The sequence below is a fragment of the Microtus pennsylvanicus genome, chromosome 6, assembly GCF_037038515.1.
Source record: "Microtus pennsylvanicus isolate mMicPen1 chromosome 6, mMicPen1.hap1, whole genome shotgun sequence".
NCBI lineage: Eukaryota > Metazoa > Chordata > Mammalia > Rodentia > Cricetidae > Microtus > Microtus pennsylvanicus.
In genome coordinates this window covers 83,271,435-83,298,309 of record NC_134584.1, presented here as the reverse complement: position 1 = coordinate 83,298,309, position 26,875 = coordinate 83,271,435, and the positions used below count along the sequence as shown (strand labels likewise).

General features: G+C 38.6%; 1 protein-coding gene across 13 annotated transcripts in view; it reads left to right on the top strand.

Moving 5' to 3' along the window:
• The window catches only part of Il15 (interleukin 15), an 84,335-nt gene that overhangs the window by 29,403 nt on the left and 28,057 nt on the right, over nucleotides 1-26,875 (top strand). For 5 of the 13 annotated variants that reach the window (XM_075976577.1, XM_075976574.1, XM_075976580.1 and 2 more), the window contains one exon: nucleotides 18,611-18,647. The exons of the other annotated variants lie outside the window; for them this stretch is intronic. The gene's annotated coding sequence lies outside the window, so the exon portion shown is untranslated. The remainder of the gene's footprint in view (nucleotides 1-18,610; nucleotides 18,648-26,875) is intronic. 13 annotated transcript variants of the gene reach the window in all.

Below are 26,875 nucleotides of genomic sequence, written 5' to 3'. Positions count from 1 at the left end.
TGGAGGAAACACACTGATACCCGTGAACCACCATCAGATGAGGATCCAAAAAACAACGTGCCCTGCTGAGTGACAGGTATACCCAAGCGGAAAGCCTTGCTGGAAGAAACAGAGAAAGACGCTTGCATTCTATGCAGATCTCTGAGAGTTCATCTTTGAACAAACAAGAAAAGGGAAGAAAATGGTAGGTTTCTTGGTGAAGCTGGGGTTGACAGAATTGGTACCCAAATGCTCGTGAACTTCACCACATTTAAGCAGGCAGATTCAGGCCTTGTCTGCATTGGTTCCTTTGTCCTGTGGAAACTTAGCATGCTGTCAACAGTTCTGACCCACGAGGCAGTTATCAGCTTCACTCCCTTTTCTTCGCCCGTGACTGACTCCTTACAGTGCAACCTGCTTGGCTGTCTGTACTGGGAAACAGTCGGTCAGCTCTGCAGCTCTTCCCAGAACCGACTTGCCCGTTTCCTCTTATTTTCCAGTTCACAATCTCTGGATTTCCTGGAAATTCGTTTCTTATGTAAATACTCCCATGTTTAAAAATGACATCATTTTGTTCTTTTTTGCTTTCTGATGTCTGTTGGTACTTCTACACTGGGCCACAGATTATTTAAACCTGTGGTGCTTCATTTTCAAGCAATTGAAAATTTCTTGTATCATTGTTTTCTTTGCAATTTTTCACTGATAGAATTTCTGTCAATTTAATTTTATGGTGACTTACTTGGTGGTCCAACATATGCTTAATTTTGGCAGTGTTCCAGGAGACTTGGGCATTATGGAAACTGCCACTGTTGGTGAGCTCTGTCATTGTTAAGAGCTGCACCATTGTTGAGTGCAATGCACCAAACAAATCAGTGGGACCAACCTTAGGAATTGTTCTTGGCCCACAACACAGGTGCTGAAATTCCCTTTTATTGTTTGCTAGGAAGAGTGGTGCATTTGTCTGTCTCTCCTTTCTACATTAAAGCTGTGATTTTTTAGGATATATACTATGTATTATGTTGTCTTCCTTGATAAACTGACCTTCTCAAGCCAATGAAATGTTATACCATTTCCTAATAAGGATATTGGAGTTAATGTTGCCTCATATTAATATTATGCTAGATAGCCTAACTTATTTATTTATGAACATAAGTTTAAAACACTTTAGTAAATTAAAAAGAACCCAGTTGTTCATTGGAAGAATAATATATTACTACCAATTAAGGTTTTTCCTAGAAATCAAAGCTTATTAAATCTGAAATTAATTCATCATATCCTTGGAGTCAAAAGAAAATCATATGCAAATATCCACAGTTGAAAAAATTCAGTTGAAAATAATTTAATAGTCTTTGTAGATGTTTAAAAAAATAATGATAATTCAGGGCTGGCAAGATGACTCTGTAGGTAAGGATCCTGATGCATATATGTGAGGATGCATATTTTGATACCCAGCACCCATTTTAAGCTGGATTCAGTGGCCCATGTTGGTATTCTAGCACTGGGGTGCAGGCAAAACCAGGGGAATCCACAGAACTCTTCAACTCCTCAGTCTTGTGGGATCAGTGAGCTCCAGTTTCAGAGAGATCCTGTCTCAAAAAGTTAGGTAAAAAACCATCAGAGAAAACATTAGATGTTAATCTCTGGTCTCCATATGCACACAAACACACATGTATGTTCAGATGTATGCCTACATATACACACCCATATACACATGTAAAGACACCATACAGATACACACTCAGACATATACATACAATAACAATGACTCAACAAATTAAATTATAAGCATTTTATTAACATGAAACACGTGTGCATACACAAACATATATATATATACATATATATATATATATATATATATATATATATATATATATATATATACACACACACACAATATTAGCCCAAAGAGAATGTCATAACTAATGAGAAAATTCTAGAAACAGTTCTGCTAGATGTACAAATAAGGTGGCACTGCTCAAACCTGGAGTGTCCCTGTGATGACCAGTTTAACCAACAAAGCAGAAAGAAGAACTTGGACTCAAAAACAAGCAAGCTAAAGAAAAGTAATTATATTTGATGAATTGTCACCTAGAAATCCCAGAAGTATCTTACTAGAAATTTCCAACTGTTAACTCACTTCCAGCTTCTAAAACAGGCATCAATCAAAACATAAGTCTGACTCATTGAAAAAAATTTCCTTTGTTGGGAATAAGAAGAATCTGGAGAAATTGAAAATGAAAACGCTGAGCTGGGGAGAGGGGATAGGTAGGAAATTTTTCTCTAATAGAAATCATGAACAGACATTGTGCATAAGAAGAAACAGAAAAAGCACTTCAGCACATTAAAAGGCATTCAAACCCACATAAAATGCTACTTGCCATCTAGTATTTATTGAAGAAATGAGGGATTGAAAGTCTGTGTTCTAAACTTGCCTGCATTCTGCAGGGAGATTTTAAGGATGAGCAAGAACTACTGGTAAGGATTGTTTAACCACCCTGGGTGGAGCAGAATGCAGTTGACAGAATTTGGAAGGCAAATTTTTTATTTCATTTCATTTTATTTTATTTTGGTTTTTGCAAGGCAGGGTTTCTCTGTAGCTTTGGTGCCTGTCCTAGAACAAGCTCTTGTAGACCAGGCTGGCTTCAAGCTCACAGAGCTCCACCTGCCTCTGCCTCCCGAGTGCTGGGATTAAAGGTGTGCGCCACCATCACCCAGCTTTTTATTTTATTTTTTAAAAAGACTTTTCTCTTTCCATTTTGCATACCAATCCCAGTTCCCACCTCCTCCCATTCTCTCTTCCTCATCCCCACCCCATCCACTTCTCAGAGAGGGTAAAGCACATTGCTTTTAGGAAGGACCAAAGCCCTCCCTACAATATCTAGGCTGAGTAAGCTATCCCTCCAAAGAGAATCAGTTTTAAAAGGCCAGTACAAGCAGTAGGGATACATTCTGCTGCCACTGCTAGTAGCTCCACAGTCTGTCCCCAGTCAAACAACTGTCACCCACATTCAGAGGGACTAGATTGGACCTATGCTGTTTCCTTTCCTATTCGGCTGGAGTTGGTGAGCTCCCATTAGCTCAGGTCAGCTGTTTCAATGGGTGTCCTCATCATGGTCTTGACCTCTTTGCTCATATTCTCACTTCTCCCACTCTTCAATTGGACTTTGGGAGTTCAGTCCAGTGCTCCACTGTGGATCTCTGTCTCTGCTTCCATCAGTTGCTGGATGAAGGCTCTATGGTGACATGTAAGATAGTCATCAATCTGACTACAGGGCAAGGACAATTAATACCCTCTCCACTATTGCTTAGGGTGTTAGCTGGGGTCATCTTTATGGATTTTTGGGAATTTTTCTAGTGCCAGATTTCTTGCTAGCCCCATAATGGCTCCCACAATCAAGATATCTTCTTCCTTGCTCTCCATCTCTGTCCTTCCCCCATCTCAATTATCCCGTTCCCTCAAGTTCTTCCTTCCCTTCCCCTTCTTCCCTCCTCTTTCCCTTCTATTCTCCTTTCTCCTCCCAACCCCATGTTCCCAATTTTGTCAAAAGATATTGTCTATTTCCCTGTCCCAGGGGGATCTATATGTTTTTCTTAGAGTTCTCTGATGTGGGAGGGTCTTCTGTTTGTATTGATTTCATTGGTTAATAAAGAAACTGCCTTGGTCCATTTGATAGGCCAGCCCTTAGGTGGGTGGAGTAGACAGAACAAAATGCTGGGAAGAAGGGAAGTGAGGTCAGATGCCACGGAGCCAGACGCGATGGAGCCAGCTGCCAGGTCAGACATGCTGAATCTTTCCCAGTAAGACACCACCTCATGGTGCTACACAGATTATTAGAAATGAGTTAAGCAAGATATGAGAATTAGCTAAGAAGAGGCTAGATATAACAGGCCAGGCAGTGTTTATATGAATACAGTTTGTGTGTTGTTACTCCGGGGCTAAGCTAGCCGTGCAGGAGCCTGCCAGGACCAAAAGCAGGCCCGCTGCTTCTTCTACAAATGGTGCCCAACATGGGGCTCGAACCCATGACCCTCAGATTAAGATTGAGCTAGCCAGGTGGGAGCTGGGCAGGACAAAAAGCAGGCCAACTGCTCCTTCTACAGTTCTCCTTGTTATTTAGCTTCTCTGGGGTTGTGGACTATAGACTCATTATCCTTTGCTTTAAAGCTAGTGTCCTCTTATGAGTAAGTACATACCAAGCTCATCTGTCTGAGTCAGGGTTGCCTCACAATGTTTTTTTTCCAGTTCTATCCATTTGCATGCAAACTTCAAGATGTCATTGTTTTTTACTGCTGAGTAAATTGTATAAATTTACCACTTTACTGAGTAAATTGTGTAAATATACCACTTTTTTTTAAAATCCATTCTTTGGTTGAGGGGCATCTTGGTTCTTTCCAGGTTCTGGCTATTACAAATAATACTGCTATGAACATAGTTAAACAAATGTCTTTGTAGTATGATTGAGCATCATTTGGGGATATGCCTAAGAGTGGTATTTCTGGCTCTCGAGGTAGGTTGATTCCCATTTTTTCTGAGAAATCGCCAAACTGATTTCCAGAGTGGTTTTATAAGTTTGAATTTCTACCAGCAGTGGAGGAGTGTTCCCCTTACTCCACATTTTCTCCAGCATAAGCTGTCATTGATGTTTTTGATCTTAGCCATTCTGACAGGTATAAGTTGGTATCTCAGAGTTGCTTTGATTTGCATTTCCCTGATGGTTAAGGATGTTGAACATGTCCTTAAGTGCTTTTTTTGGCCATTTAAGGTGCTTTCATTGAGAATTCTCTGTTTAAATCTGTACTCCATTTTTAAATGGATTATTTGATATTTTGATGTCTAATTTCTTAAGTTCTTTATATATTTTGGAAATCAGTCCTTTGCCTGATGTATGGTTGGTGAAGATATTTTCCCATTCAGTAGGCTGCCTTTCTGTCTTATTGTCTGTGCTTCCTGCTTTACAGAAGCTTCTCAGTTTCAGGAGGTCCCATTTAATTATTGTTGCTCTCAGTGCCTGTGCTACTGGTGTTATATTTAGAAAGTAGTCTCTTGTACCCAAGTATTGAAGGCTACTTCCTACTTTCTCTTCTCTCAGGTTCAGTGTGGGCGGATTTGTATTGAGGTCTTTAATCTATTTGGACTTAAGTTTTGTTCATGGGGATGGATATGGATCTATTTGCATTCTTCTACATGTTGACATCCAGTTGTACCAACAATTTATTGAATATTCTTTCTTTTTTTCCATTGTATAATTTTAACTTCTTTGTCAAAACTTCACTGTTCATGGGTGAGTGGATTAATATTGGGGTCTTTGATTCAATTCCATTGGTCTACCTGTCTGTTTTTATGCCAACACAAGGCTGTTTTTATACTGTAGCTCTATAATAGAGCTTGATGTCAGGGATGGTGATGCATGCAGAAGTTCCTTTATTGTACAGGATTTTTTTTGGCTATCCTGGGTTTTTCATTTTTCCATATGAAGTTGAGTATTGTTCTTTCAAGGTCTGTGAAGAATTGTCTTGGGATTTTGGTGGGGATTGCATTGAATCTATAGATTGCTTTTGGTAGAATTGCCATTTTTATTATGTTGATCCTATCTGTCCAAGAGCATGGAGGATTTTTCCATTTTCTCATATCTTCTTCAATTTCTTTCTTCGAAGACTTAAAGTTCTTTTCAAACAGGTCTTTCACGTCTTTGCATGGTGTTACCCCCAGATATTTTCTGTTAATTGTGACTGTTGTAAAGGGTGATGTTTCTCTGATTTATTTTTCAGCTCCTTTACCATTTGTATAGGACGGCTAATGATTTTTTTGAGTTGATCTTGTATTCTGCCACATTACTGAGGGTATTTATCAGCTGTAGGAGTTCCCTGGTAGAGTTTTTGGGGTCACTTTTGTATACTATCATATCCTGCAAATAGAGAAAGTTTGACTTCTTTCTTTCCAAGTTGAATCCCCTTGATCTCCATTTGTTGTCTTATTACTTTAGCTAGAACTTTAAGAACTATTTTGAATAGATATGGGGAGAGTGGACAGCCTTGTTTCTAACTTTAGTGGAATCACTTTGAGCTTCTTTCCATTTAATTTGATATTGGCTGTCAGCTTGCTGTATATTGCTTTTATTATGCTTAGATATGTTCCTTGTTTCCCTGATCTCTCTAAGACCTTTATCATGAAGGAGTGTTGGATCTTGTCGAATGCTTCTTCAGCATCTAATAAGATGATCATATGGTTTTTTATTTCAGTTTATTTATATGGTGGATTACATTGGCAGATTTTCTTTCCTATGTTGAACCATCCCTGCATCTCTGGGATGAAGCCTACTTGGTCATGGTGAATGACTTTTCTAATGTGTTCTTGGATTTGGTTCACCAATATTTTACTGAGTATTTTGCAACAATGTACATGAGTGAGATTGGTTTGTAATTCTCTTTCTTGGTTGAGTCTTTGTGTGGGTTCAGTATCAGGAAAACTGTAGTCTCATAAAAAGAGTTTGGTAATGTTCCTTCTCTTTCTATTATGTGGAACAATTTGAGGAGTATAGGTTAGCTTTTCTTTGAAGTTCCTGTAGAATTCGGCACTGAAACCATGTGGCCATTGTTTTTGCTTGTTTGTTTTTTGTTTTGATTGGGAGGCTTTTGATGACTGCTTCTATTTCCTTGCAGGTTATAGGTCTATATAAATTGTTCACCTCGTCTTCATTTAATTTTGGTATGTGGTACCTATCCAGAAATTTGTCTATTTTTTTTTTTTACATTTTCCAATTTGATGTAGTACAGGTTTTTGTAGTATGACCTAGTGATTCTCTGGATTTTCTCAGTGTCTGTTGTTATTTCCCCCTTTTCAATTCTGACTTTGTTAATTTGGATGTTCTCTCTCTGCCTTTAATTAGTTGCCCAAGGGTTTGTCTATCTTGCTGATTTTCTCAAAGAACCAGCTCTTTTTTGCATTGATTCTATGTTTCTATTTTATTGATTTTGGCTCTCAATTTGATTATTTTCTGTCATCTACTCCTCCAGGGTGAGTCTGTTTCTTTTTTTTCTAGAGCTTTCAGGTGTGCTTTCTTTATGTAGGCACTGAGTGCTATGAACTTTTTTCTTAGCATGGATTTCAAAGTGCCCCATAGGTTTGGGCATGTTGTGCCTTCATTTTTGTTGAATTCTAGGATGTCTTTAATATCTATTTTTATTTCTTCCTTGACACAGGGTGACTCAATAGTTCACTGTCCAATTTCCATGAGATTGTAGGTTTTATGCAATTAGTATTGTTGTTAAATTCTAACTTTAAACCATGGTGATCCAATAGGATACATGGGGTTACTCCAATTTTTTTTAATCTGTTGAGGTTTGCTTAATTACCAACTATTTGGTCAGTTTTAGAGAAGGTTTTATGAAGTCCTGAGAAGAATGTACATTCTTTTGGGTTTGGGTGAAATGTTCTGTGGATGTCTATTAAGTCCACTTGAGTCATGACATCTGTTAGTTTTCTTATTTCTTTGTTAAGTTTATGTCTGGTTGACCTATCCATTGTGGAGAGAGGGGTGTTGAAGTTTCCTCCTATTAGTATGTGGGGTTTGATGTGCTGTTTAAGCTTTAGTAATTTTTTTTTAATATGTGAGTGCTTTTGTATTTGGGGCATAGATGTTCAGGATTGTGTCTTCATCTTGATAAATTTTTCCTGTGATAAGTATGAAGTGTCCTTCTCAATCTCTTCTGATTGATTTTAGTTTGAAGTCTATTTTGTTAGACATTAGGATAGCTATACCAGTTTCTTAGGTCCATTTGATTGGAAAATCTTTTCCCATCCCTTTACTCTGAGGTAATGTCTGTCTTTGAGGTTGAGGTGTGTTTCTTGTATACAGTAGAAGGATGGATCCTGCTTTTGTGTCCATTCTTTTAGCCTGTGTCTTTTTATAGGAGAATTGAGTCCATTGATATTAAAAGATATTAATGACCAGTGATTGTGAATTCTTATTTTTTGGTGGTAGTGTTTGTGTTTTCCCCTTCTTTGGGGTTTTCTGGTGTGCGGTTATCTGTTGCCTGCATTTTTGAGGTTACAGTTAGCTTCTTTGGGTTGGAGTTTTCCTTCTTGTATTTTATGTAGGACTGGGTTTCTGGATATGTATTGTTTAAATCTGGTTTTGTCATGGAATATCTTGTTTTTTCCATTGATGGTGATTGAAAGCTTTTCTGGGTATAGTCATCTGGATTTCCATTCATGGCCTTTTAGTGTCTACAGTACATCTGTTCAGGACCTTCTGGCTCTCATGGTTTCCATTGAGAAGTTGGATACAATTCTGATAGGTCTGCCTTTAGATGTTACCTAGCCTTTTTCCTTTGCAGCTCTTAATATTTTTTCTTTTTTGTTGTATGTTTTGTGTTTTGATTATTATATGGCAAGGGGCCTTTTTTTGGTTCAGTCTGTTTGGTGTTCTGTAAGCTTCTTGTACCTTCATAGAGATAACCTACTTTAGGTTGGAAAAGTTTCCTTCAATGATTTTGTTCAATATATTTTCTGTGCCTTTGAGATGGAGTTCTTCTCCTTCTTTTATGCCTATCATCCTTAGGACTGTTTTTTCCATGGTGTCCAGATTTCATGGGTGTTTTGTCTTAAGAATTTGTTGCATTTGACATTTTCTTTGACCTATTAATCTATTTCCTCTATGATGTGGGATTCCCCTCTGTATGCTATGAATTTGTTTTATTTCCTTGGTTAAGAAAGAAGTTGCTTTATTCTATAGCAGGGCAGAATATAGGCATGCTTGATGAGATATATATATAGAGAGAGACTAGGCAGTGTCAGAGATTTGCCATGCAGCTGCAAAAGAAGAAAGATGCCAGAACAGATCCTTACCTGTTAAGCCACAGCCTCATGGCAATACACAGATTAATAGATATGGGTTAATTAAGATGTAATAGTTAATAATAAGCCTGAGCTAATAGGCTAAATAGTGTTGTAATTAATATAGCTTCTATGTGATTATTTTTGTCTGGGCAGCCGGCAAACAAACAATCAGCCTCTGTTTACAGATGACACCAGAGTAGGGCAACTATATCCACATAAAAACTGAGAGAGCTTGGGAAGGAATTCTAGATACAAAAGAACAGAGTTAAGCACAGCTTCTTGGTAGCCATTTTTTTTTTAAAAGATTGGCTCTGTTTTCTGGCAGGAAGCAGAGTTGTGGCTTCTTTAAAAAATAGTGGCTTCCTGGTTCATGCTAGTAGCATGAACTCTGGTTTATTCAAGAGGTCTTTTACTTAAATGGAGTCTGCGAGCAGCATGTTACAAATTGCTTAATGGTGCCATAGACCTGCTACATCCCTGGAGTTGGGGCATTGAGCATGGCTCACAGAGCTGGCGGTGAATGTACCTCTACCATGTAGAACTGTGTGGGGCCAAAAGGCAAAGCAACCTTATTCCTAGCCATGCTACTTAGATTTAGAATTTAAAAAAGTACTCCTGGTCAAAAAAATGATAACAGATATGCAATAAAGATGAATTCAGACAAAAAGACCTCTGAATGGGTCACAGTGTTGGATAAATGTACATAGGCTTAAGACAGAGAAGAAAAATAGTATAGGCAATTATAAAAAGAAATAGGTTTTAAAAAGTAAAACAAAGTCTTTAAAGAAACAATAAATGTAATATGAAAGAATACACACAGTCATAGATTAAGGGATTAAAGAAAAAAGCCATGTAAAGATGAAAAATACTCAAAGAGTCTGAATTAATCATATTATTGTGTTCTCTTTGAATTTTTTGACTGCAGAGAGACATTTGATTCTGGGGGCTGCTAAGCTAAATCAACATATATATTTTAAAGGTATCTTCAATTAAAATTTGAGTCTAAGGATATGTTACTTTGGAAAAGAGGTTCTGCTTTTGTTTACACAGAAGATGAGAACCTGTGAATTCCTTCCAGGCTAATGTGGTTTGATAGAACAAGAACCCCCTGAAAGGTCTCTATGAACTCTAAGGATACTTTGCCCAATAAACAACAGGAAGTTGAAGAAAACCACAGTCAAATTCCCAAAATGATTCTTTATAAATGTTTGTTTTCATTTAAATGGGAATATGATATAGAGATGAATATTTTGTATTGGTATGGATCTTAGTCTATTGATACAAATTGAAGGAAAATTTGTTACACTGTATATATATAGAGAGAGATATAGATAGATAGATATAGATAGATAGATATTTCTGCTCTTGTTTACAGTATTTTGTTTGTGTAATTCATTTAAAAATGTAGTGTATAACTATGAAATAAAGATTAATAGATAATCATCTATAATAGCCAAACTTGTAGTCATGTTAGGTTTTCTATATTCAGATGGGTAGGTATTCTTTAAACCTTTCAAAGACTTGCAGAATATGGCATGTAAAATGTTTTAAGAACTTAGACTTTTCTCAATAGTGAGACATGTCTGCTTCTGGCAGCACCAACACTTCAGAGAAGTTTATGGGCAGTGAAGAAACCCATTTTGGAATTTGCCTTCAATGTGACAAAGCTAGCCATTTGGGGAAGAAACTGTTCTTGTCTGTACTGCTTGATGGTATTCTGTATAAACTAGACTTGCAGAACCCATAGGAAAGTGACTGCTGAACTTTCCAAAAGATGGGATGGTCCTTTAGGGTTCCTTTTGATTATGAAAGATTGTGCCAGACATTCTGCAGGACACAGAAGAACACGACTAACAAACTGCCAATATATGTGAAACAACCTTTCAAATTTTCTGCTTCGTGGAAATATCTGCCAGATACCATGGGCTTATAGGCTGAAGATGGATGATCCAATGTTAAAAAAGAACTTTGGGTGACTGTCTGTCAATTCTAGAACTTTGGAAGCTGCATACAATGCACTTCCTGTTTACTTAGGTAATATTTTATCCTTCTGTGGTCTTTGCAGACTTGAAGACAAATAGTTATAGTTTTCCTTAGTTATGATAAAAGATAAAGTAGATATAAAACTTTAGACTCACAAAGATAGTTGATATTTTCCTAAATTTTCCAAATGTAAATTGACTAAATATTGTACCTATAATTCTTGCTTAATAACTGTTTTGTTTATGTAATTTTACCATATTAAAGTTAAAACCTTCCTTTTCATTTAGACAGAAAAAGGGAGATGATGTGGGATTCCTCTCTCTATGCTGTGAATGTTTTATTATCTTTGGATAATAACAAACTGTTTTGGCATATAGCAGGGCATAATATAGCTATGCCTAGAAGATTTTATATATATATATATATATATATATATATATATATATATATATATATGTGTGTGTGTGTGTGTGTGTGTGTGTGTGTGTGTGTGTGTGTAGATAGATAGATAGATAGATAGATAGATAGATAGATAGATAGATAGATAGATAGATAGAGTAGGCAGAGTCAGAGAGATGCTATGGAGCTGCCAAAGGAGAAGACACCAGAACAGAACCTTACCCAGTAAACCACAACCTAGTGGCAATACACAGATTTATAGAAATGGGTTAATTTAAGATTAAGTGTTAGTTAATAAGAAGCCTGAGCTAATAGTCCAAACAGTGCTGTAATTAATATAGTTTCTGTTTTATTATTCTGATTTGGTGGCCCAGAAACAAATGAGCAGACTCATTTACATCTCTATGCTATCTTCAACACCTGAGATTCTCTCTTTCATCTCTTGTATTCTGCTGGTTATGCTTGTATCTGCAGTTCCCGTTTGTTTTCCCAGATTTTCCGTTTCCAGAGTTCCCTTGGTTTGTGTTTTCTTTATTGCCTCTCTTTCAGTTTTCAGGTCTTGAACTGATTGCCTTACCTATTTGATTGTTTTTTCTTGGTTTTCTTTAAGAAATTTATTGATTTCTTTTATTTTTGTTTGTCTTTTCCTCCATTTCTTTAAGGAAATTTTTCATTTGCTCTTTAAAGGTCTCCGTCATCCTCATAAAGTTACATTTAAAATTGTTTTCTTCTGCTTCTTCTAGGTTAGGATGATCAAACCCACCTGTTGTATGACCACTGGGCTCTGGTGTTACCATGTTGCTTTTTAGGTTGTTCAATGAATTCTTACATTGGCACCTACTCATCCCTTCCTCCAGTTGGTGCTGGCATTGTCTTTACCTTTTGGTCCAGTCTTTGTAGTTGCTGTGTGTGTCTTTGGAAACTGGTTTTGGACTGCTTTGTACTGCCACTGTCTGTCTCTCAGAGAGCCGCTGAAGTCTCTCTTGGCCCACTGTCTTGGTCCACTCTCTTTGTCTGCTGTCTTGGTCTGCTCTGTGCAGTCACAGCCTGTGCTTCAGAGTTCCTATGCGGTCAAGACGGATATGAGGGTTGGGGGCAGAGTGGGGCTTATAGCTTAGAAAGCCTACCTGCAGGAAGCTTGCCAGCTGGCTGGCTAGAGAAAGCGATGCAGATGGGGGAGGGGCCTGGGGTTTTGCCCAGGTACTGAGGGCCTATAGATTGGGATGTCCAACTGGGTGGGTGATCACTCACCTCTTGCTCTGCTCTGTGCAGTCACAGCCTGTGCTTCCTGGAAGGTGATTTTTATGAGTATCATTTTCATAGTGTCTCTTTCTCTCTCTCCTTCCTTTCTTTCTTGTTTTTTCCACCCCCCCTTTCACCTTATATCTGTGTAGTGAAGACTAGCCTCACGTATGCTCCCTATTTAGAGAGGCTGGCTATGGATGTCGGATCTTCCTGCCTCTATCACTTGTGTGTGAAGGTTAGAGGTCAGCATTACCATAACTTGATGGCTACTTCAGTCACACCCATATATTGCCTTCAGAAAAAAAAAAAACTGAAGTAGAATGCAAATTTGTAACTTAAAAAATTACATTTCTTTATTAAGTATTGAGTCAGGGGCCATACATGTGTGAGATAACAGAGAATGGCTTTCAAATAATTTCTTCCTTTATATCACATGAGTTACAGGCACGGAACTCAAGCCATCAGTCTTGACTGGGGGGCAAGTGCCTTTACCTACTGAGCCGTTCCATTGCCTCACAAAGTTTTAGTTTGGACAGCTTTGTAAAGTATAAGGATTACTTCACTCTCGAATATTATAGAAACTGTATTCATTTATTGCTTGTTTTTTCATATATTGAAACTATGCTTAATATCTTTGTAGTTAGGAAAGTTTGTATTTTTAATTTGTATAATCACTTCACCTGTTAAGGTGCTATATTGTAATATATTTTACTTTATAAAATACATTAATCTTATACTTTTACTACATACTAATTTATAGAACTTAATTACTTTTATGTTGTCAAATCTGTTAATCTTTCTTTTCTAAATATCAATATCATTAGTCAGAAATCAGATACATTTTCTCTGGATAACTTTGTTCAAAAAATAAACTTGCAATTTGTCATGACACGAGTTGAGACTGCTTTCTCTAAAAGAGCTGGTTAATTGTTCCATGGATTGGCTAAGTGATTCCTCTAACCTCTATCCTGCTGCTTCAGTGTGCAGACTTAGAAGAATTCATAGAATCAGTTCAGTGCCAATGAGCTGCATTCTTTTCATCAAGTAGTTGATTTTAAGTTCCACTAAGTCTGCTTCCTCTTTATTATTTAATAATTCTTTTTCTATCTAAGAAGTGTCCATACCAGTGGATTCTCTTCTAAATGAACTTAGGAACACAGTGCAACGTCAATTTCACTTCCTCTATCAGCTCCTGTGTGTTAACTTGGCTTTCAATTTCATTTCTTAGGAAATAATTTGGGAAAATGTAATATTATTGTAATGTGTAGTATTCCTATTCAAGGATTAAGTTTGCACTTGAAATTATTTAACTGTCTATCTCTTTTCCAATCTGTTCTTGTTTTCTTTTTCTTATGGTTTTTCGAGACAGGGTTTCTCTGTAGTTTAGAAGCCTGTCCTGGAACTCACTCTGTAGATCAGGCTGGTCTCAAACTCAGAGAGATCCACCTGCCTCTGCCTCCCAAGTGCTGGGATTAGAGGTGTGCACCACCACTACCCGACAGTAATACCAATCCAATACCAATACCAATTGTCATAACCATTCTTAAGTACTGTATGATCTAGTGGCTACTGGGAGTTAGCTGTCTTTCCTGTGGGTATGATTTAGTGGCTACTGGGAGTTAGCTATCTCTCCTACAGACAGCAAGTTATTACTTTTCACTTATCACTGGCCTTTTCCCAGACATATCATAGACATTGACACTTTAATCTTTGTGGCACCTCTGGTGTTGGCTCAGTTTTGTTAATTGCATGATCGTAGATGTCCTGGCCATTCTGTTTCCCCCCCTTTAAATAGACGTGACTGTATTTCCATAAATCACTACGTGTTTAACCCTTACACAATTGAGTGGAGTGGATCGCAGGCCCTTAGATTCCCAGGTCTGCCACTTAGTTTTATTTTAGAACCTCCCATATGTCTCCGACCCTTTTATTTTCACTTGTAACATGGGATGTATCATCATATCTGCCTCACAGATGTCCTGGTGCGTGACAGACCCACAGTCCTTACCCCAGCTTGCATGCCACTTAACTTGTAGCCTGATGCTTAGAAAGCCATCGTGCCCGAGTTATCATCAACTGTGATGGTGGCATGCTTATCTGTGGGTCAACATAAAATGAGCAAAGAGTGTGAGTAAGCCAGCCTGGAAACCGCAGGAGCTCACGTCTGTCCACCAGCGGTTTAACTCACCCCTGGTTATTTTTTTTTAATTCTCACAGTCTCCTTACTTTTAAAAAGGACATAATTTGTTCAGCCAGCACGATGAAGAAACAAGAACACCTCTTGCTTCTTAGGACTTGTTTATTCTGTTCGAGGAAGGAAGGGTGGAGTTGAATCAAACACAAAGTTTTTTTAATAACTTTGGCGTTTTTGTTAAATTCTCTCAGAGTGTTTGATAATGTGGGTGTGTTTGCTTTTCTCTTAGTGCACAGAATGCATTGCTAGAACACTCTGGAGATTACTCCGCTGTGCATGGATATGTGAGAATGATCTTCTTCATGACCATCAACCCCTAATGAGCTTACTTATTTAATCGCTCATTTTAGTTTTCTGGTACAGTAGGTTATTTTAATATTCTGTAATCTGGCATTGTTAACATTTTTATTATGGGCCATTAAGCTTTGTCTGCTGTCACAGTTAGTAAAGCTCACTTTACCGGGAATCTAATTTGAGCTCTAAAAGGTTGTGGAGTAAACAATTTCTCTTTATTAATACATACACATTATACGGTTGTGTTTACACACCTTTTTGTAATTTTATTAATGTGTTAAATGATTGTTTCTAAATTAATGTCACATGAACCTAGCATTCCATAGCCACACTTTTCTTCAATGGAGGGTCTTTAAGAGAAGGCACTGATGCTCTCCTGAGGCTGTCTGTCTCCCAGGCTCTCTGGCGTGCCAGGTTCAGCTTCCATCAGGCTATCTTGCCACTGCTGCTCCAACACAAATGTTCCTCAACTACCTTTCAAGTTCCCTGTGAGTTTTGGCAGACATTTCTCTATTCTTTCCAGAAAGGAGGTTTCAGTGTGGTACTCCAGCCTTCTTTCTGCCTGAGTTGTTCCCCCACTTGTTACACTGTCACACTGGTTGCTTCTGGACTGGGATGGCTTTCATGTTGGTATTTCTGGATGCATAGTCCATAGTAACAGTGATCTTCAGACCACACCGTGTTTCTGTCAGTTCAGGCAGGAGGAGTTAGTCCGTGATTGGTAGCTTCTGCTTTGTCTTGCTTCGCCGTCGCACCCTCTTGGGAGAATATTAGAACGTATCACATTCTCCTCTTCTGTGGGACAACCTCATGTGAGCCTTCACTGGCAAGATTTCTTCTCTTTATGTGGATAAACCAGATCTAGGCCAAATGCCATGTCCAAGATTGAATCCTGAGGACCTACAGAGTGATGACTATGTACACTAAAGATGACACTGGCTTAATTCTAAAGCAAGGCTGCCTGAATTCCTGGTCTGGTGCTGCTGTGAGCTGCGTAATCGTGCATTAAGATGTGTGCTGGCTGGATTAATGTCAACTTGACACAAGCTAGAGTCATCTGAGAGGAGAGACCCTTGGTTAAGAAAATGGTTCCGGCATATCAGGCTGTATATGCAAGCATGTAGGGCGTTTTCTTAATTAGCAATTGATAGAGGAGGGCCCATCCCCCAGTAGGTGGTGCCACTCCTGTGCTGGTGGTCCTGGTAGGTTGAGCTAGTTAGGAGAGCAAGCCAGTAAGCAGCACCCCTCCATGGGCTTGCATCAGCTCCTGTCTCCAGGTTCCTGCCCTGTTTGAGTTCCTGTCCTGACTTCCTTCAGTGATGAACAATGATATGGAAGTGTAAGCTAAATAAACCCTTTCCTCCCCAAGTTGCCTTATACTATTGCAGCTATAGTATAAGATAATAGGTAACTTCTTTATACTTCAACTGTATTATATTTAAAATTATGGTATGCCCCTTTTTCAAAGTTATTGTAACATAAAAATTAGTAATAAGATAAAAATAAATGGGAATAGTGATGTCAGTAGAAAGCACTTGATCATCCCCAGCCATTGTTCATGCAGAATGTAAGTAGCATATGGCAAGGTCATCCTCACATTCAAAGTAAAAGGGCACATGGGTACATTATGTCTTCTTGTTGGAAACTAATGGGAAATGAATTTGGAAATACAAATGCATAATTGAGCGGGTCTCTAAAAGTTCATTTGAATTCAAGAATTAGCAGTATTATAGTCATTACTTAACTGAGTGATGCTGACTAAACCCACCATCAGGAGTATACAGCAAAATCAAAGTATGAGCAAAATACTTCACAGGAATCCAGCCACAAGATGCATTCAACTCAAGCTGTGTGTCTTCCAGTGCCATGGTGATAAGGGAGAGCAGAGAAGGCTAGCTGAGAGCAAAGAGTTCTCCAGCCAAGAACACTCTTGGGCGATGAATGACTATTCTGGTGGCTTCAGGAGAAATGGGAGTTGCAAGAACAGGGTGTTGTAGCTGAGGAGATTATTTTTTTTAGATTTATTACATTTGAGATAGTAGTTGGTAATACAAATAGAAATACTCCAAAAGAATTGACCAAGCCTTTTGGAAATAATGAGCTGCTGTGTGTTTTAGTATTTGTAGATGTGTGATTTGGTTCTGATTCTCATGATTTATATACATATATAATGTATACACATTAATATCTTTAATATATATTTGTACTTTGCTGGGGATCAGCCTCGACAAAAATACCACTTGCCATGTTGGAGGCGTGCGGACCAGAAATACAAGTAAAGAGTACGAAGATGAGAAAATAATAAAACAGAAACCATAGAACAGTATCAAGAGGGAGTTCCAGTGAATACTGAAATCTCCTGCGTTTAACTTCCCGTAGGCTTTTAAACCCCAACACAAAAGGAAAATAAAGCAATAAGAGACTACTTTAACATGATACAAAGGACAGCTCGCACAGTTAATTGCTTTAACACATTGAGACATCAAGTCATTAGCATTCTGTGTTGAGGCAGTGATGCCACCCTAGACCGAGTAACTTGAAGGGGCAGCCACTCCCCAGGTAACCTCACATCAGGAAAGAAGAAGCAGGTGTACATGGGCACATCCTGACCATCTCTCAGGATGGAATGGATCTACATGTAGGAGCCATCTTAATGTCAAAAGAACCAAGTGACCACATCCCGAGGCAGGATTTGTAGCTATGCTTGTTGTCAACAATTTCGAGCAACCTCCAAACTCTCTGACCATCAGACAAGGAGGAAATTGGCTCACATTTTTAGGCCTCCCTGGGACCTTCTTCCCTACATTTTGAATTATGAGCATAATTTAAAATATTTTACATATAACTGAAAGTAAAATTGTAATTTTAAAGGTAAAAATATAGTAATTTAGTACATATGTTGATATCTTACATAAGTATAATATACATTTAAAAATACAAATATATACAATGTTAAAAATAAAAGTATGTAATATTTCATTTCAAATGTAATAAAGTTATACATACATTAAGATATAATTTTATAGGTGTGTGTAATTAAGAGATAAAAATGCGGAAGAAGGCAAATAGTCTCAGACTTGTTTGTCGTCGTCTCCTGTGTCTATTGCCAGAGGGCAGCTGCTTGGTGAGATGGTAGACATCTGGCTCTGGATTAGTCTCTACACAGAGGTCACTTAAAACATCAGTTTATCAGTCGGGCGGTGGTGGTGCAAGTCTCTAATCCCAGCACTCAGGAGGCCGAGCAGGCGGCTCTCTGTGAGTTTGCGGCCAGCTTGGTCTACAGCGCTCCGAAGCTAAAGAGAAACCCTGTCTCGATTAACCAAAAAACAAAACAAAAATAAAAACAAAACCCTATCTATTTGTCTATGGTTACATTGCTGCTGTGTGAGGACAATGTGAGGGCAGGTTGGGGGTGCTCTGCTGAGCGCACTTCTGACTGTGAGAGCGGGGCTCAGCCAGGGGCGCCCCCATTGCCACGCCCTGCCCTGTCTTTACCTGCTCCCTCTTCTCCCAGGGCCGTTTTCTTCTCAGATGGAGAACATAGAAATTAAAGCCTTTCTCATCCCTTTCTTCCCCTTTCCAAGTCATAGCAACTAAAAACAGCTTCCATCTAATCCTCCTACTCCCTTCTTGCAGCTCGACTTAGGAAATTCTCTTTCCCGCTTTACTTGCAGGGTCCTGTGAGTCAGCTAAGGGAACAGACAAGCCTGGGTAAGTCTTCCCCTTCAGTCTGTTAGCAATGTCTCTGTAGGCCTTGTTTTTCAGTCTTGCTTATGCAAAGAAATCTTAAAAATCTCCAGAAACACAGGAGTTCACTGGACTTTTTAGAACCCTTGGAGGCCACTGAACAGTTCTTGCTCTATGCGAGATGCGCGTCTCGGCTACACAGCCCAGAGATGCGCATCTGGGGTATGCAGCCCGACCCTCCTGCGTGGTCCCTGCCAGGCCTTGCCCTTCGTATCTAGTCACCTAGATGGTGGCTGTTCTTTAAACTGTCCTTCACTGCGAACTAGTAAATATGCTACCCTGCATTCGGACTGACTGACAAAGGATGCTGGAACTTCTCCAGGAATTTCAGACGGCCAGGCTTGGCTAGGATGTCAGAAGTCGGGTGATGTGGAATGGAGCCGCAAGCATATCAGATCTGCCACTGTCTCAAGCAGGCAGCCTCAGAAGTGTATTGGGTCATCAAGAACTCAACTGGTGTCTCCTGTGGAATTGGTTGGTTGCAGTGATGGGGAGAAACCCCCGTATGTCTGTGACTGAGAAACCATCTGTGTTGTAAGCACACAGTAACAGAAACTGGACTTCAGCATTAAAATATTAAAATTGCATAAATTATGTAAAAAATAATTAATATATTACATATTCATATATAAATTAAATATATAAAAATTATCTAAATATTTAAGTTGAAAATTTTGGGTTACTTTTTCAGTTTTTGACAGTTCCACACATGCATGTGATATATTGTTACCACATTCCTCTCCTTTACTCTCTTCTCCTGTCTCACTCCCAACGATCTTCTCCTTCGCACTCAGCCACCTCCCGCTTTAATGTCTTTCTCGCACAGGTTTGTGCAGACAGCTGCAGATACTCTGTGCTCATGACGGCAACAGCCATGTGATGTCCAGAAGACAATGTTTCTCAGCACTCTTTCCTTTCCCCCACCTTCTACAACCTTTCTGTCCTCTCTTGGGTACCATTACCTGGGCCTTGGTGGGGTTAATATAGGTGTCCCATTTAGGGTTGAGCATTCAAAAGTCACTTGTGACTTCTCTGCCAAAGGTTGTCCAGAAATAGACTCGAAATTTCCCTCCCTTCTTATCAGAGCCATGAAGTATCTTGTAAGGGTGTCTATCAATTATATATAAAAGTAGGTCAACCAAATTAACCCAGAAGTTTTGAATGTTAATTTTATTTTAACAGGATAATGTCAGAAAATTCCTAATTTTGTCGGCCTGTAGGATTATCACAGAATAATGCTTGACTTCCTGGGTGCTGCAGAAACAAAGAGCGCTGCCTTTGGCTCACATGAGCAGTACCATATGAGCTAGAACTAGCCAGGCTGCATGAAGCACAGTTTAGCACCAACTTACCAGCTGTCTGGGCTTCTTGTACTTTGGTCATCAAAGGGATAGCAATTTCATTCTTTTAAATATTGACCAAAGCAAATGCAGTTTACATAATATTTAAAAAAACAGTTTGAGGCCGTGCAGTGGTGGCGCATGCCTTTAATCCCAGCACTCGGGAGGCAGAGGCAGGCGGATCTCTGTGAGTTCGAGACCAGCCTGGTCTACAAGAGCTAGTCCCAGGACAGGCTCCAAAACCACAGAAAAACCCTGTCTCGAAAAAAAAAAAAACCAAAAAATAAAAATAGTTTGAGTTCTGGAATTCTGTCTATTCTAACCAAGAAATTTCTTAACTTAACCATGAATAATGAGTTAAGTTAAGAATTTACTTGTTCCCTTAATTTGCAGAAATATTAGAAATTAAGTATATTTTATTAACATGATTTTATTGATTGCAAGATTAGCCAAGAAATGTTACTTTTGCAAAAGATTTCTATAGAGATCAATTTTTCCCAATACAACCTAGAAATTATCTAATTTCTTTTTACATAATATTTCATTTCAGATAAGTTTCTAAAATCCATAGTGCATTGTTTTTGTACATATAGATTCTCAGTTTAGGTCATAGAGAGTATATATATATATGTGTGTGTATATATATATATATATATATAGTTATTTCTCATATTTTTGTTGGTTGATGGCATGATTTATTCTTCTTCCTTAGACTTATTCCAGAATTTATCATTTTCATCTGGGCTCTTGGAGGTGGCATTAGTCTGAAATTCTGTGCTTCCTCAATCTTCATTGTCCCATCCAAATTTTCTTTCATGCCAGCCGAAGCATGCAGACAGGGACAGAGAGGTCAGAACCTTTAGGGCCTAACCTCAGAAGTCGCATATGTTTTTGGTCATAGCTAGTTATGTAGACAGAGGGCATATGATGATTTGAGGAATGAAGTAGAAAGTCCACCATGATAAGGGGACTTTGGAAAAGGCATATGAAATAAGAGAGATTGTTGTAACCATTTTAGCCCACATATATATGGGGCAGGTTTTAATTTTCCACAGAGTGAAAGACAATATTTTTTCTATTTATGAGGGCCAACAATTGTGTTTTTCATATTTCATAACTACCAGTAATAAATAATAATAAGAAAAACAGGCCACCATTTCAGTTTGGTCTGGTCTGGAAGAAGTTCCTGTTGACTCATGGTTTTGGATAACTGTTGTCTAATGTGTCACAAGGGAAGGATTTATGTCTGTGAGAAAATCTAGCAATTTGAGGGTTTCAAAGTCCTGACCATTGTGCTAATTCCAGTGTTAGTAGGGGTAGTAAATTTTGTTTCTCAGTTACTGTCACTTTCGTACCTCTATGACAAGATCAATGTGGTTCAGTTTTGTCCTTGATTCCATGTGTAACCAAGGGCTAGAAAGCAGAGGGAAGGGTGAATGACTGCGCCTCTGCTCCATCCTCTTGTCTTTATTTTTAGCAGTGCTGTTCATGAAATCTAGGGCCTTGAACGCGCTAGGCAAATGCTCTGACCACTGAGCGATGCTTGCAGTTCTTTTTCTCCATTTCAAAAAGTGTTTTTGACATCATTTATAACTAGGTAATATTACTTTTTAAGCCTTCCCGACAGAAGGCTGCTGGGTTACGCTGTTTGTAGTTTTAACGACTTTATAACTTAGAGCTCTTGAAATATGCGTGACAAAATAGAAAACACAGTTATCCATTTGATAAAAACAGAATTTCAAATATTTGCATAAAAACAGTGACAGTAAACAAAACATTCAGTGTATAGCCTATTATGTATGTCAGTCATAGCCTGTCACTGTATCAAATACAGTTTTGTAACTTTTGACCTTTGGATGTGCTTCCAGCTCAACTTGAACCCCGCTCAATGAGGGTCTGCTTGCCCTGAAGGTCTTATTTGTGTATCAGTACCAATGAGTTTGGACATTGAGAACAAGAAGTGTGCAATGATTTGTTTGTTTGCTTGTTTGTATGTTTCTTTATTCATGTGTGTGTTTGTGTGGTTACAATTGGTGAAATGTTCTGCCTCATAAGATATAGCATACATAACACTGTCTTATGAAGAGCAATACCCACAAGGCCACTTCTCAGGTTGTAAGGGTGCAATTTGTCATGCTTTTATATATTACTGTACATTTCCCTAGAATATCAAACAACCATAGCCACCCAAACTAGATTACTTCCCTTGTCTTTGGCATGTTTTCTCCTCACCACTTGGCCCTGGGTACATTCAGATGATTGACTTTGACACGTTTTGTGAGCTTACTTGGTTATATTATTGTGGATCTCATATGAAGCTTTAATTTTCATCACACCAACCATAGCATATCTAGGATATGAAGTTCCCAGACATATGAAATACAGCAATAGTTTTTGTCATAAATGCTGATTTATAAAATAAGTCAGTAACTCTGAACTTTTGGAAAAATATGAAGTTACTATAGTCACATCTTAAATCCTTTCTACGTATTTGGATATACCTACAAAACATTCATACACCTAAGACTCAGGGAACATTGTGGAAGAGGTGTCAGAAATATTGTAAAAGTCTCAGGATCAGAAGTTTCCTGTGCAGTTGTGTCTCTTAGTAACATCAAAAACTACACCCCCAAAATGTCACTGACATGACTGCCCTAATGTGTGCTGGACAAGGAGAACAGCAATAGATATGCCAGTGTAGAAGGGGAAAGCCATGAGACAACACTACTTAAGAAACTACAGACAAGTAAGGAATGCTGAGAATGGGAATAATAGTCTTCTCCAGGGAGGTGCACACCAATGTCTACCCAAAGAGTTCCACAAGAGCCTGGAATGGAGTATAGCAAAGATTTACTTATTAGGGGATAAACTCACAGTAATCATAGTAAGCTGCAGTTTTCTGTATGTGCTGGGAACAGTAACCTAATCCAGCAGCCAAGAGGCCCATGCATACCTTTTGTCTGCAATTATAGTAGATGAGACTACACCTTTAAGATATCCAAAGGCCAGTATCTTAAAGGCTATTCCCTGAAGGAGTTCCCACAACACCTCCTCCTTTTGTCTAAACAAAAAGTTCTAAGCCTAGTACCAAACAATATACAATAAGAACAAACATCAAGTATTGCCCAGGGAAAAGAAGAGGCAAGAACATACATGAAAATTAGAATTACAACCAGCATGAACAATATCAAACAAGAAACATATGCTATGAATGTCTTGTCTACAATCCTTTCTAAGATGACCTATTCTACCACTATTAAAACATTTGGTATTGTGATGTCTCTTCATACATACCTTTGGAAATTGCTTCTCCTACGTTAGCCTCAGTATTATAGTTAAATGACTCAACACTGGCTTTGTGCAGAATCTACTTATCTATTGGTGGTGATTTGATCTTTAAGGGCCCAAGTACATTTTTGCATTCCATGTTTGCATTTTTAAAAGCCAGAGATTTCATAAGTACTCATCTATTTTCTGAATCTGCTACCCCTATTTGTACAGCTTTAGTTAATCTTTATAAAAAGTGACGAAAGGGTTCTTTTGGGCCTTGTGTGACCTTCGTGTATGATTCAATTCTTCTTCCTGTCTTTGAATACTATCCCAGGCATTCAAGGTTGCTGTATAGCATAGGAACAAGATGTATTTGTTCATTGTAAATAGCTTGACTCTGTGGATCAGCATAATGGCCCTCACAATAAATTTGATCTTGGGAAGCCTCAAATCCTTTGATTCTACCTTGATGTTCCAGGCTTTAGCTTCTTCTCTCCAATAGCATTTCCACTGTAACTGCAGTCTATCTTCTAGCAGTGCTAAGACTAAGCCAATCATGTGGAGTAACTCTACTGCTGAAGCCCATATCTTTACCATCTCACTACCGAATGGTGAATGTATGCCATAAGATACTACTACTTGATTAATTTCTTTTAGATCTTTTATACCTATAGGTTTCCATTTACATTCTGTATATCTATTTGGGTATTGAGTATTTGCTGTTTTTTTCAGAGGTATAAGTATCTAAAACTCTTGATAAGTTATCTCTGACTCTGAGAGGTACTAGTGATATTAAATCCTTTGCCTGTACCTCCTCTTTTTGCTATTAGCTTTGTTCTTCATATCCTTAAAGATATGGCTTTATATTGTAGGGGTAGCCCCAGCCAATAACTTGCTTGTAGGATGGGTCGCCTGAGGATATTTTTTACTAATAAGTATTGCTGGTGTGGTCTCCCCCACCCCTTCTGCTTTCCTGTTCTCCGCTGGAATCTCTGGTTCTGTAAGTTTCTTTCCCAATTAAAGCTGTATATATTATTACAATTTCTGTCTGCCTTCATTTAAGCTGCTACATTTGGCCCCAACGTGGGGCACGAACCCATGACCCTGGGATTAAGAGTCTCATGCTCTACCGACTGAGCTAGCTGGCTAGTTTATGCCCTGAAATAATTACACGGAAACTGTATTCTTTTAAACACTGCCTGGCCCATTAGTTCCAGCCTCTTATTGGCTAGCTCTTACATATTGATTTAACCTATTTCTAATAATCTGTGTAGCCCACGAGGTGGCTTACCAGGGAAGATCTTAACCTGCGGCTGTGTCGAGTGGGAGAATTATGGTGACTGCCTGACTCAGCTTCTTTCTGCCAGCATTCTGTTCTGTTTACTCCACGCACCTAAGGGTTGGCCTATCAAATGGGCCTAGGCAGTTTCTTTATTAATTTTATTTTTGGGTTTTTTTTGGTTTCTCTGTGGTTTTGGAGCCTGTCCTGGAACTAGCTCTTGTAGACCAGGCTGGTCTCGAACTCACAGAGGTCCGCCTGCCTCTGCCTCCCGAGTGCTGGGATTAAAGGCTTGCACCACCACCGCCTGGCTAGTTTCTTTATTAATTAACCAATAAAAGCAACAGATTAGAAAGAATTCACTCCCACATCATTATATCCTTTATATCTTTAAAGAAATATTGTATACTTTCTAAAAGTTTCTCTTTCTTTAAAGATATAAAGGATATAAAGCCATTTTCTTTAAGGATATGAAGAACAAAGCTAATAGCCACCATGGCCACAAAAATATATGTACAAAGTAAGTCATATAGCTCTTACAGAATTCCATCATATTAGAAACAAAAAAGTTCTTAAATTCCTGGATGGTGATATTGTCTACAATTATTTTGGGGGTGGTTTACAATTTTCAAATTTATTTATTTATTAATTAAATTAACTTACCTTTTAAAATTTTCAGAGAATTATTGTATATGTAATAATCTTTATTGGCCAACAGGTGTCACAGTTGTGGCAGTAAGGTAAGTCAGAAATAGCACCTGAGACTTAGAATTATTAACAAATTTATTTAAATATTTAAAAACAGCACACCCACATATGGAGAAGGTTTGAGTTGGACAGGACAAGAAACCCAGAGCTTGTAGGCAGTGGCGAGCCCCGAGGTTACTGGCCAGAGCTTGGGCCAGGCTTTCACAGATCGAAACTAGGAACACAAACTTGTGTTCCAGGTGCAGGGTTGGAGCCTCTGCTCTCAGAGTCAAAGTTTGACCTGATCAGAGCAGGACGAGCAGAAGCCAGAGAAGTCTCCGAGGAGTTGCAGCAGAAAGCAGCTGGCAGCAGTAGGGGGGACCAAGCCATGGTGTGGGCTGCGGCAGGAAATGGCCAAGTCAATGAGGTGCTTCCCCAGTGCCCCAGGCAAACCATATGCAGCTGTGCACCAGAGAGGCAGTTTAGCTGCAGGAGGGTAGTTCAGCTATGTGGGGTGGGAGAGGCTGCAGATGGGGTCAGGTCAGGGTCTGGCAATGGCGTGGTCTGCAAATTTATTGGTGTACAGAAGTGTGCCAAAATAGACCATAATGGAGTATAACTAAGGTTTATTTATTAGGGGATAAGCTCACAGAAATAGGAATCCACAGTCCTCTGCATACGCTGGGAACTGGAACCAAATCCAGGAGCCAAGTGGCCCACACATGCTTTTATAGTACATGAGACCACACCCCAAATAGGCTGGTATCTTAGAGGCTATTGGCTGAAGGACTTCCCACAGCATCAACCCTGAAAACATTCATAAGTAAACAATATTATACAGACCAAGTATGCTATGTTTAGGAATATTTATGTATCCGTGCAAAGGCAATGAATGAAAAAATAGGCCACGAATTTGAAAGAGAGCCAGTAGAAGTATACAGTAGGGTTGAGGAGGAACAGCGAAAGGATAAATGATGAAATTGCAATATAATATCAAAATAAAAGAGAACATAACTTATAAATAAGAAAACTATTACCAAAAAATGTTCTAGATGCATAACATATATAATCTCATTAGTTCTTATCAAATCATTCAATCTCTCAAATAATAATAAATATATGCATATATACTTATTATATATGTTATATATTGTATATTTATACTTAAAACTAAATAACTATAATAGTTATTATATATATTTTCTGAAACACTTGTAGTGAAACATATTGCTATATAAATTACCATTTTATTGCTGTGTAAGAAATCGTGAAGATAGAGGCTTAAAATAGCATCACAGTTGTTTGAAATAACATCACGGATACGTGGGTGACAACTTCGTCTGCACATTCAGTTGCGTGGGTGTCAAGTTCATCTGGACATTCTCTCAGTTCCATGGGTGCCAAGTTCATCTGGACATTCTCTCAGTTCCATGGGTGCCAAGTTCATCTGGACATTCTCTCAGTTCCATGGGTGCCAAGTTCATCTGGACATTCTCTCAGTTCCATGGGTGCCAAGTTCATCTGGACATTCTCTCAGTTCCATGGGTGCTAAGCTCATCTGGACATTCTCTGCGTAGTCTCTTGAGGTAGTAGAAAGCCGGGCATTTGTTGGGCAA